This window comes from Conger conger, chromosome 15, assembly GCF_963514075.1.
Source record: "Conger conger chromosome 15, fConCon1.1, whole genome shotgun sequence".
NCBI classification, from domain to species: Eukaryota; Metazoa; Chordata; class Actinopteri; order Anguilliformes; family Congridae; genus Conger; species Conger conger.
In genome coordinates this window covers 11054444-11066739 of record NC_083774.1, presented here as the reverse complement: position 1 = coordinate 11066739, position 12296 = coordinate 11054444, and positions in this window count along the sequence as shown.

Sequence of the window (12296 nt, the reverse complement as noted above, 5' to 3'; positions counted from 1 at the left end):
TTGGTTTATGCCCTGCTTAATGTCAAATACTGATCCAGGATCAGCTATGTCTCCAGTCAGCTGTGCAAGACAATGTGTTGTGCAGGCTTCAGCCTGCCCTGTATGGATTAAGAGGCAGTGTTCACCCATGTGTACTGCTTGTTCCTCTGGCCTAGGGGAAATTTGCTCCCTAGGGTGGAAAACCTGCTCAAATTTTTAGCTTGTGACAGCGGCTTGCTTTATTTGGGTAGGAGTGGCACGGCACACTGGAGACAGGTCATTTTCCAGATAAATAACCGTAAGGTAGCATTATGGAAGATGCTCAGCTCTGAATTCTGTGCACTTGAGGAATGTAGAAAGTCTTGTCAAGCAGTGTAGTATCTCATTTAGTTCTATATTTCAGTTTAATTTTCACACAACATTGCTAAAAATGTAGTCTAGTCTATAAGTCTGGCAGCATTGGTTTTTAATGGTGTATAGGCTACTATTTTAGCTCAATTAGCTCTACTCTGGAAAGGTGTTGTTGAGCATGTCAGTACATGTTGGAGGTATTTTCAGATTACGCCATAGTTCCTCTCTATAGGCATTTCGTAGAGAGAGCTGAGGAGCATACCATCCGGTGACACAGAGAGCATTGTTCATTTACACTGATGGGAATTTCCCTCGGGTCCGACATCACCTGTTTATACAAACCCTTGATTAAGTTATGCGTGCCGCTAATTAATATGCACTTTTATTGGAAGCATTTTCAGGTTGTGCAGCCCAGGGCAGTCTAGATGGTTTTTATTTTCACCGTTATAATTGCTATTAAAATCTCTCACAAACCCTGGATGTCTTGGATAAAGGTCACATAAATGAACACAGGTTAATGTTAATGTTTATACGTGCTTTAAGGCAAATGTATATTTTAGGCTCTGTTCAGTACCCTCTATTGTTTAAAATAATGGTGTAGGATAAATAGAAGATTTTCAGTCCGATGCCAATAGCTAAATGTGCTGGGAAGGATGTTCCCTGTGGAGAGTGTTAATTTGTTTCAAAGTTGAATTAGCTTAATGTTTTGTGCAGTGAAGTTGCCTACTGCACGTGTTCTTTGTTAACTCTGCTGCTCGCAGTGGAGTGGGAAATCATTCCAGATGTTAAAATGAAACTCACTTTCCTGACAATGCCATTTGTGATGGCTCAGCTGTCCTTAAATCGGCATAGACCGGTGAAAGACGCTTGATTTCCTGACAGCTGGAATGCTAACTAATTTCAAACTTGTCAGTTTCACTATCACTTTTTGCTGTTAAGTTGAGCATTATAGCTGGCAGTGTGACACAACTAGCAATGAATGCTGTCTTTTCAAATCAAATGTAAGATGTCAGCTTAAGACAGGTAGGTAGAAATACCTGTATAAAGGCATTAAATGTAAGATTGTGGCATGTCTCTGCCCGATTTTCTGGATTTAATCAGACCTTTCATGTAAAGATCATTGCATTTGTCAAGAAGTAATGGAATTAGCTTATGTCTAGCCTAGTTTTTATTCACTGCAGTAAAGCTTACCTGCTCGGGTTTGAACTAACTATGCCTAGACTTGAATGGGTATTAGTGGTTAATTAAGGTGAGTGATGGGTTAGCATGTATCAGTTTGACAGTGATTCATTTTTTTATTCAGGAATTCCTTAACTCTGAGTGATGATGTTCTTCTGCAGGCAAAGCTGTTAATATAGATTTGAATATTCCCAGAATCTTTCATTTTAATATTTTTTTATTATACATTCCCCAGGGAGATCTGAGTTAATTAGATCTCTCTCTCTCAGCTTTTGGGGTGAAGAGGTGAGGGTGTGTTTGGAAAGCACTGAGCATTCATGTTTACATGCATATGCTGTCATGTTTAATTGGTGCTTTTTCCTCACATAATTGGACTGTCACGAGTTTGGGATGATCACTCCCATTTCGTCACACAATATATTGTTTAAGGAAGTAATTTAATATGCTCCTTTCCCTGGTAATGATTGCTTGCATCACTATATCACTATATTACACTATATTGATTATTTAAAGATTAGGCTATATGGGTACTGCTTGAACAAATGGGTCTAAATAATGAGACATAATGTGTTTTGTAATTCATTATGTGTTAAAAAGATTACACTAAAATGTTAAGCTATGAGTTTAAAATAATGGAGTTTTTAGTAATGGCCTTTATATATTAATGAATGTGGGAGGCCTGATGATGGCGTTCTGAATAATAATCAGTGATCTAAATGAAAATTAAATAGCTAATGTTAGACTTTACTTTTGTTGGTAGGTACGGGTTAATCTTAGTCACAAGATTAGGAACTTCACAAGGTATTTAGAATTGTAATATTTATCTTGCAATTCAGAGGCGATAAAATGATGACTGATTGACACATTGAATTTTAAATGCACTCAGAGCATACTTTTCTCTGTTCTATATGTAATTCTATGTAATTATACTGCTGTCAGTTCCATTCAGTGGCGCCTGATGGAAGGGCTGAATGAATTGGCCATGCTCACATTCACTGCTCGATAGGCTGTAGGAGTTCAGACTGTTGTTCAGATGACTCATAATTTCCATGGGAGTTTCTGCTCGACCTGTGCCCATGTTACTGCTCTAGCTGGTAGTCAGATGCACCTGAATAGAGCCATGTCCACGCCTTCTGCAGGTGTGAAGTGATGGAGAGCTATTGTTTACTCTTCCCATCACACCCTGTCTTATAACACCACAAAAGCGGTGCATTTCTGAATAGAATACATCTTATTGTTGTAAAGTTTGGCTCAGCGAAATTCATTATAGAGTACCCAAATTGAGTACCCAAATTGATTCTTATCTGATCTTCTGGAGGACCATTTTAACACGTCTTCAATTATTATGATGTATCTCTCTTATAATGATATTATTTACCCAAATTCAGCATTGAGTATTTTTCACCTTAGTCAGGTGAGTCACCTTAGTCAAATTTACTCAGCACCTGTTGGGTGGGGTGGGTGGGACGGTTGCTTTTCAGTATTTAAATTTAGGAACGATTTCAATACCAAAATACCAGATACCAAAATTCAAATGCAACAGCAGACCAAAACTGTTTATTAAAAAATATTAGACTCAAAGTGCCTCAAAGGATCTTCTCAGCTGCAGGCTGAAAAGCATTCACTCACTGGCTCTTAACATTAACGAACAGAAATGTCACCGTGTTTAATTAAGCTGAACTGTGATGTTGTCAGTGATCTCAGGGCTGTTACATTAACAGCCTTCATACGGTTAGGGTTCCCCCCCCTCTTCACACAGTGCTGAAGGCTGAGCGAGTCCATCCCAGGACAGGACACACAGCACTCCCGTTAATGAGCGGAAAGGCTCCCCTCGTCGGACTCTAACTGCTGGGGGAGGGGCGCTCCTGCCCAGCTGTCTGCTGCATTCACACAGGGTCAGGGCGGAAAGCTCACGTGCTGAAACGGGCAAATGAGGGAAGCAGAGGGTTTTGGAGGGAGAGAGAGGGGGGAGGGAGGAGGAGATGGGGGGGATGGAGTGGGGAGAGAGGGGAGGGAGGTTGGGAGGAAGGGAGGAAGAGAGGGATGGGGGTGGAGCACGCTGGTGGAGTCGCCAGGCTGACATTCAGAGAGAGAGAGAGAGGGAGCGCATGTTGTGAGGAGCTGCTGGTTTATGTTTTTGTCACCCCGTTCTCCAGTCCTTCTCCGGCCCTTTTCCTCTGGCGCGGCTGCAGCCGCAGGAATCCAGATGCACGGATCCTCTCTGCGTTCCCTGAGACGCTCGCGGTGAGCCTGGGGACAGGAGCGGAGCTGCTTTCTCACGGGTGAGTTCCTCTCTTCACCTGTCTCTGGAATTCAGCGTGTCGCTCCGAGCGCTACGGTGTCGGGTGACTCCACATGCTGCTTTTTATAAAACACAAACTTTTCATTTAACGCATATCCACAATGCACTAGTTTCTGTAGTTTAGCAGAACTTTTTGACGCTGAATTTGCGTTGTTTTCTGATGAATAAATGATGTAAAACAAAGCGCACTGAGCAGAATCTAGCCTGCAGCTGAAAAGCGGTTACTGGAGACGATGGCTTATTTACGCCCCTTGAGCTCAGAACTAACACAACCTGTTCTGAAACAATATTACTGGCAAAAAAGTATGCGTGTTATTTTATTGAACTGACGCCACTGCCTTCAGCTGTGTGGTCCCTGTGCCAAAGATGTGTGTGAGAGCAGAGTTTAGCTTTCTGGAGTCTGAAAGCCTTACCTGCATAACTGTGTCAAAATTTGCATGCGAGCAAAGAAGTCCCACCTCAGAATTCAGCTACAAGCCGTTGTTGTATTCGTAAAAGGCCCTGCTTAAAGGTGCCCCATTAGCACAATGAGAGTAATTAATATTGTAAGAAAGCGGGGGAGGCCAGCTGTTGCCTGACTTCACACACATACCAGTCCGCTGGGTGGTTGGCTTTCTGGCTCTCCATAGTAACGTTGGGAGGATTGTCATGTAGGAGAGCCAGTTGGGTCCAGCATGGCTCCCCTCCATCTGGCTGGGCTCCGCTTCCCATCTCCTGGGCAGATAGGCACCCAGCCGGGCCCTTGTGGAGATGGCTCTCAGCTCCTAAAGATATGTTAACAGGGTGATTAAGGGCTGGATAGCTCCAGCAGGTGTGTGCCTGGCCTGGGGTGTTTTCTCCGTGTGAAAGGAAGCCTTCGGAGGTGGATCGTTCTCAGGCCGAGGTGAGAGGTCCTGGCTGGAGCTAAGAGGCGGCCCGGATTGGGCGAAAGGGCTCCAGCCTGCAGTCTTCGCCTCCAGTGGCCTGTGTAATCGGCACAAAAATGCACAGAGTGGACAGTTCCTCTGTTGCTGAAGCCCTGGCTGTTTCCTGAGCCCAGTGCTAGTCCTTTAGCCAAGGCAAGAACCAACTGAAGCTGTTTAATTGTATGCAGAAGTTTAAAACCAAACACAGATACAGGACAATGGAAGGACATGTAGAGTTTGAAGTTAACTCTCTGGGAAGCAGTTTGGAATGAATTGGCGGGTTTTAGTTTGTCTTAATAAAACACTGTTAAGTGTGAGCGTCAGCTCAGGGCCTGCAGGGGGGGCAGAAAAGTCTCAAACAGTGTGCTTGGTCGATCTGTGCTTGCTGTGTGTGAAGTCAGAGGGATACAGGCTGTTGGTGTACATTTTTACAGCATGTCCTCAGCAAAACAACAGGCCAGGCAGAGTCATTGCCTCCCCAGGAACGCTGGCGTTATCCACGCAGCTCTGCCCTGGCACAGGGTGCCAGGCCATCTGATCGAGTTTAAGAGCTCTTCCTCTCCGCTTTCCACTGTAAACACGTGCCCTACCGCTCCGCATCTCCTGCTCTCTCACAGAACCGTAAGATTTTCCTTTATCAGTCATCATCATTCATGTCACCATCAAGCTCATGTAGCCTCCCTTGTTTACCCCGAATGGAGAGTTTATCAGAGCTTCCTGCTGCCATTAAAGAGCACGGAGGGTGCATTGAGTTAAAAACCAGGACAGACCGCATTGTTTATAAACGGGGCTCACAGAGATGATGCATTCTGATCTCAGAGCCTCCTGTAATCTTCCCCTGCAGTTCCTCCTCTCTGCGTGCTGGGGAGTAATGCGCAGTCTCAACATCTGCAAGGTTAATTACTGTTAATCTTTCTCAGAGTAAACATGGATGCCCTTTAAGGCAAATCTTCAATCTGGAAACGAGCCCTTCTTAAAGGCACGCTGAATGTGGAAACGATTACGGTTTATGAAGCCGTTCGGACTCCTGACTGAAAGCAAGCGGTCCCAAGCCCAGTATGACCACAGAGTCCCAAGAGACAGCTGACGTCTTTGTGTCCTTTAAAAAAAATAAAAGGAAAAAAACTTGCATCATATTGCTCAACAGCTCTGTTTAAAAGTCCACAATGTGATGCAATCTGCTTTGATGCACCCGTTTGATGCACTACTTGCTGGGGTTTGGACGTACCATATAGAGATATGGACAGCAGCACAATTACATTACATTATTGGCATTTGGCAGACACTCTTATCCAGAGCGACATACAGTTGATTAGACTAAGCAGGAGACAGTCCCCCATGGAGCAATGTAGGGTTTAGGGCCTTGCTCAAGGGCCCAACGGCTGTGCGGATCTTATTGTGGCTACACCGGGAATCGAACCGCCGACCTTGCGGGTCCCAGTCATGTACCTTAACCACTACGCTACAGGCCGCCCTACAATAACATCTCGGATCACAATCGGAAGATGATACTCTGTGAAGTTTATCCAGAGAAACTACATGGGCCCTTCACACGAGTATGATAATACAGCTCTGCTGATTCTCCAGAGATTCCCATACGTGATGTCATCAGCACAAAACTGTATACACCCCAGGCTCCCTGTCAGAAGAACATGGAGATTTATCGCACAGTTCTGCTGAATGTTCATGTCAGGTCTCTCAGTGTAGTGTGCTGATTCTTTACATTTTACAGGAGAATGAGGCCGGGTAGATTATTACAGTGGAAATGAAGTGTTTTAGTGAAGGATGTTCATTAGATATTCATGAAAAGAGTTCATTTTCTGTAATGGGCAAGATAATCTCTCCCCATCTCATCGCTGTTATGAGGAGCAGGGCGGAGGTTAATGACCTTTTAGAAACATTCATGCCTGAACTGCCATCTATCACACGGGTCTACATTTTCAGGCATTCTGATGCTTTAGTTCCACAAGCATTTATGCTCAGTAAGTTTTTACTTTGTGTAATGCATAATGATGTAAAAATGTGAAAATGACCACAGGCCATCATTTGTAAACTATTTTTGACTGACTACAAACTTTTTTGTTGACTGTGTACAAACTCATAACAATGGTTGAAGACAATGCTGCATCTGTGCATGAGGTCTTATGATGGCAATAAAATCTTAGTCACAAAAATCTTGATAAGTATTGTACTTAATGCAAGGTTTATGTGCAAAGCTGTAGAATTCTGCAATATTTTTGTACAGATATAACTGCTGGTAGCTGCCTGAATGGTGAAAGCATAAAGTAAATACATCTGCAGACTGTAAATACAGGCCCGTATTTAAATGAATGGGCTTGTTGTCACCATCTTTTCTGAGGCTGTCCTGTTTACGTGGGAGTGAACTGCTTTTCTCATCTCCTGTGCCACTGTGTTTTAGATTTCAGTAGAGGGAAAAGAGCTGTCACCTGACTGGTACTTCTGAATTTGCCTGGTGGTGACGGTGGCAGTTTGCATCCTGTTACTCGAAATGAACGCCTTGCTGTGTCAGAACATCAGGGCCCGACATCAATCTATCACGGAATCATATTTTTGGATAACCGTTTGTTGTGCCGGTGACTCACCCCAGGGTTTCCTGTGAGTCTCAGGAAGATCTGTGTCCCAGAAGCTCTGGGGTAAACAGGCTTCCGTCAGGAGAGAAGCAAATATTTCATATGTGTCACACAGTCATGGGGGGGGGGGGGGGGGAATCCTGATCCTGCAAGGGCGTGGCTGGCTTCAGTCCGCAAAATAGCGCAGTGACCTTGATCCACGTGGCAGGGTTTCCTGCAGGGAACCACTCAGGACTGTGTCTGCCTATGTCCTGTCGGCCTGTGCAGAATAGATTACTGTAATTCAAATAAACTTTACACACTGGTATATAAAAAAAATAACATCCTATAAAAGTCTGTGAGTTCTGGAAAATAAGGATGCTCATGTTTATTTCATGTTGCTCACAGCCAGGGTCTCAGAATTGTAATTGTCTTAAGTCCTGGTAAATCTTTAACTAACGATGGGTCAGCTAGATTATGGTTTTGGGTGGGTATAATCTTCACCTTCCCAAAGCTGCCATATGCCTTCTGCAGCTGCCTCTGAATCTGCTCTGTGACTTTCCTGTCTGAAAAAAATGAGTGATGAGGCACCTTTCTTACCTTCCTGGTATTTCTTCATTTTTTAATGTATTCCTTACAGTCTTATGTGAAATGAGCATAGTGTGCTATACCAGAACTGTCTGACGTTTCGTGCGCAGATTGATAATCAGACATGTTTTGATGGAGAAATTTGCTTTTATTTTATGCAAATCAAAATCAAATTGGAATCAACCAAAACAATTTGAGAAATTAGTATTTGCATACATGTTTAAAATATTTTTGCTCCAGTATGTTCACATATAGCTGCAATTCTGCTTCTTGTATGAATTGGTTTTAGACTGCTGTATCAACATTGACACATTTTAGCTGTTGAATTGACATGATACTGCAGTTCATGGATGTTTTTAGTTTCACTGCCTGTAAATGTAACCCATAGGTAAAACGACCGTGGCTAGACCTGAAATGTGAAGCTGCTACGTCTTTCAGTGTCACACTTGACTCCTTAAAGAAAGCTATGTGGTGAAATGGTCTGTTTGTCATGATATGCGTTGTCTCTTGTGCACTATTTCACCTGTACAACGTTGGTGATGGAGCTAAAATGCTCAACACAGTAAAATGTGTTGAATCAACAATATTAGAGGACATTTTTGACAGTATGTGATCACTTATTGGACTCACACTCTCACTGCTGAGTTAACACTGAACACATTTCTGTGAATAAATGAGTGAATTGAGACTGATGGCTATCACTTAGTGGTAAATTAAAGGGCATCTTTGTGAATGGCCTAAATTTACATTACTGGATCCATTTCATAATCTAGTTATATTCTTTTTAGGAAACAATGTTTGAAACGTGGACGTTGGACAACTATTAAATTAAATGGCTCTTTGATGAGAGGATTTAGAAAATCTGGTTCCTTTTATAAATTCACAAATGTCTCTATAGATCACAAGCTGTTGCAGGGCCTTCAAATAAATAACAGAAATTATCACAGACGGCATATGGCTGTGTTAATGTTGTTATGTTACAGAACGGTCCGCACCATTTAGCTCATTAGTATTTCAGGGCCTTTATAAAAGAGACTGCATTAGTTAAACATTTGTCTCAGTTTTGTTTCTGATCAGCTGTAGCTTTCTTTGAAAATGTGAACTAATTTAATTTCACAGCTGGCCTGGCTCTAGCATGTTTGAAACGGTGTCAGTTTTGACATATTATGACTCCATTAGAAGCTAATGGAGAATACCTTACATTATTTATTTTATAACCGCACCAAGCAAAAGGCATTTAGCAGTGGCAAATAGGTCTAAAGAGCTGAGCTGGTATTGTTTAGTCCAGGGATGAACTGTGCATTTAACGGACACTTCTATGCACCCTAGCCATTCCTGTCAGAGTAATTGATTATTTATCAGGGTTAAGTCACACAGGCCTGGCTGTGCTTGCTTAAGGAAGCGTCGAGATCTGAGCTTTGATGTAAACAACAGATCTCCAGTGGAAATGGATTGGCATTGTTCTTTCTCTTTCTGGTGTCTCTGATGTTATCTTTTATTGTAAGGCTGTTTTGTAGGCAGTTTTGTACATTGCTGAAAGTCTTAACACAATCTATAGACTTTAGTTTTGATTATCTCAGCAGAGTTGAATATTAAATATGGCCGTGTATCAGTAACATGTTGACACAATATACTGAATGACAGCATGACATAACAGCATCAGATCATTATAAAATCTGCACAGCCCTTGTGCAAGGCCCTAAACCCCACATTGCTCCAGGGGGGATGGTCCTCTGCTTAGTCTAATCAACTGTAAGTCGCTTTGGATACAACTGTGTGCCAAATAACATTTACTGTACTATATCTTCCTCTTACTCACTCATTGGGCACCCATGGTCTTGTTCTGAGTCCAGACCCCATGGTCCTGTTCTGAGTCCAGACCCCATGGTCCTGTTCTGAGTCCAGACTGCACAGCATCAACTGGCCCACAGGCTCATAGCTTCCTCTTAAGGTGAAACTGATCCAGACTATAGGTTAAAAGTTAAACCTGTCGTTTTAATGTACACGTTCAAGTATCCTTGTCACGGTTTAGTGATACAAGAATGCATGTCTTCTGTTCTGCCTGTGCACATGCAAAAATGCATGGTTCATTTCTGTTCAGCTGACCTGCCGTTCTGTGTATTCATCTCACAAGCACATGTCCTTGAAGTGGCTGGAATGTTTATCCTCGGTGTAATAACCATGGTTACCAGGACAGTGGTCGTATGTGTGGATCTGCTTTAGAAACGCTTGTAGATGTTTGAAACTGGGCTTGCATGTATGTTTTCTCACACACAATATATGATACTTTTTAATTCACAATACATTATGACTTTGTCATCTCTCAGTTCAGTTCTGGATGCTCATTAAAATTCAGCCCCACGTGTCTGGTATGGAATCTGGCTTGTGCCAGGGTTGACTGGCTGACCGTGTCGCAGGGCCAGTTGGCTCCAGTTTTGCCCAGAGATGGGGCACTTTTGGGTGGCCTGACTGACAGAGTCCAGTGACCCCTCTGTTGGACAGAGTGGCTGTAATTCTGCCTGTTTAGCTGCACATGACCTGTCTGCCTCCCACCCATGTCTGTGTGAGCCTGACAAGTGAGCAGTGATGTGATAAGATGCAGCAGCTGACATCACACGCCTGTCTGTGCTCTCCCGAATCCAGGCCGTGGCAGGTGAGGAGAAAAAGCATTAGGTCCACCGGAGTCTCACAGAAGTGCCAGATCAGACCACCTTCTCCTTCTTTGTGTTCAGTACGCACTTTATTCACAATCACACATGCTATTGGCTGACTCGGGTCCTTCAGAGTGCACCAGCGGCCAATGGGCTGCGCTCTAGTTGGAGGGCAGAGCGGCACAAAGGCTGTCTTTCACGGACAGTCACTTCAGCTTCAGGGGCAGCAGCTGAGAGGGGGGAGGGGGGAGGGGGGAGAGACAGGATGTCTGCTGCCTGACTGTTTTTATCCTGGCCTAAAGGATGATGTCATCGCTGGACACCGGGGTGCCCGTGCACTTGTGCTGCAGTAAAGCTCTATAAGGCCTCTTTCATATAGCCTACAGTAATGTGTGCCTGACTAATGACAACCAAAATAGCTCTGAGGATATTAAGTTATGTCTATGCCTTGAAAAATATGTAGGCTAAGCCTATATGTTATCTTGAGCTTGAGTATTCTGGGAGTGAATTTCTAACTGGAAGTGGACTCCCAGTTGCTAACTGGAAGTGGACTCCCAGTTGCCGAGATGTTTGACTGAAATCCATGAGAAAAAGGTGAATAAGGACATGCAATTAATGGTGGATGGAATTTTATTTACCAGTTTTAATGGTAAATAACATCCATGTGTGAAATGATTTTGCCAGTAAAATGCCCCGCAATGGGTCTCCAGTGCAGGCTAATGAGCTTACCGCGTGGTATTAAGAGTCTAACCGCAGATTCCCCCCCCAGGCCTGGCTGTAATCTGTGCTGTCCTTATGGGCCTGTAATGTACAATTAGCCCGGCGCTTAGCCTGTGTTTACGGGCCTGGCCGCATGCTGCGGTGGAGGTATGTCGTAGTCGCCCTCCGGGCAGGAATGCCGTCCTCCGGGCTGCTGATTCCCATCTTCCGCCACGCATTCCGGCCACAGGCCGGTCCACGCTCATTCCAGGTGCTGCACGTGACACTCCCGTGTTCCTCACGCAGTGGTGTTGCTGGCTGCCTCTCTGTGACGCAGTGTGCAGTGTGTGCATTATCAGACATGATGGACAGACAGGGCGATGTAGGAATGTACCCTGTCTTTCAGCGCTCCAAAACATTTTACCTCCCCTTATAATCATTATTATTATTATTCCTCTCCCACAGGGGGTCAGAGATTCCTTTTTATTTAGACTATTGTTTTCTTGCGAATTGTATTGGGATATATTTTAATGAATGCCAATCACTGAATTGCAATTGGACTATACAGTACAGTTATCGTTATGGCTGGGAAAAGTGAATAAGCTACTCCTGTCATTTCTTCAGATGCAGTCGAGTGTTTTATGTAAAACCCAGAGAGGCGAGCACAAGGTCTTTCTGACGTTGAATTTGCCAGCTCCATTGTCACACGGGCATATTCATCCTGAAATGGGTCATTTGAGTTACGTAAACAGTTTCTTGTATCCTTGTGTAATAATGCATCAAAAACGCTGGGAAAATAAAGGCTGAAGGCCTCGGATGTCCTTGCATGACACATTCAGCCTCCTTTATACTCAAACTCTGATGTCATTGGAGAGTGGAGTGAATTTCCAATGGACTTTGGAATATGATGACACGCAGGAAGTCCACAATAATAGGTGTAGCAGATTACAATATAATACAACGGGTCACCTATTCAGCATAAGAACAATAGTTTATTTGCTGCACAGTGGCAAATGTGTAGTCTTCTGTTCTCCACATGTAAAATAGGTTTGGCCAATCATGTTCAATCTGA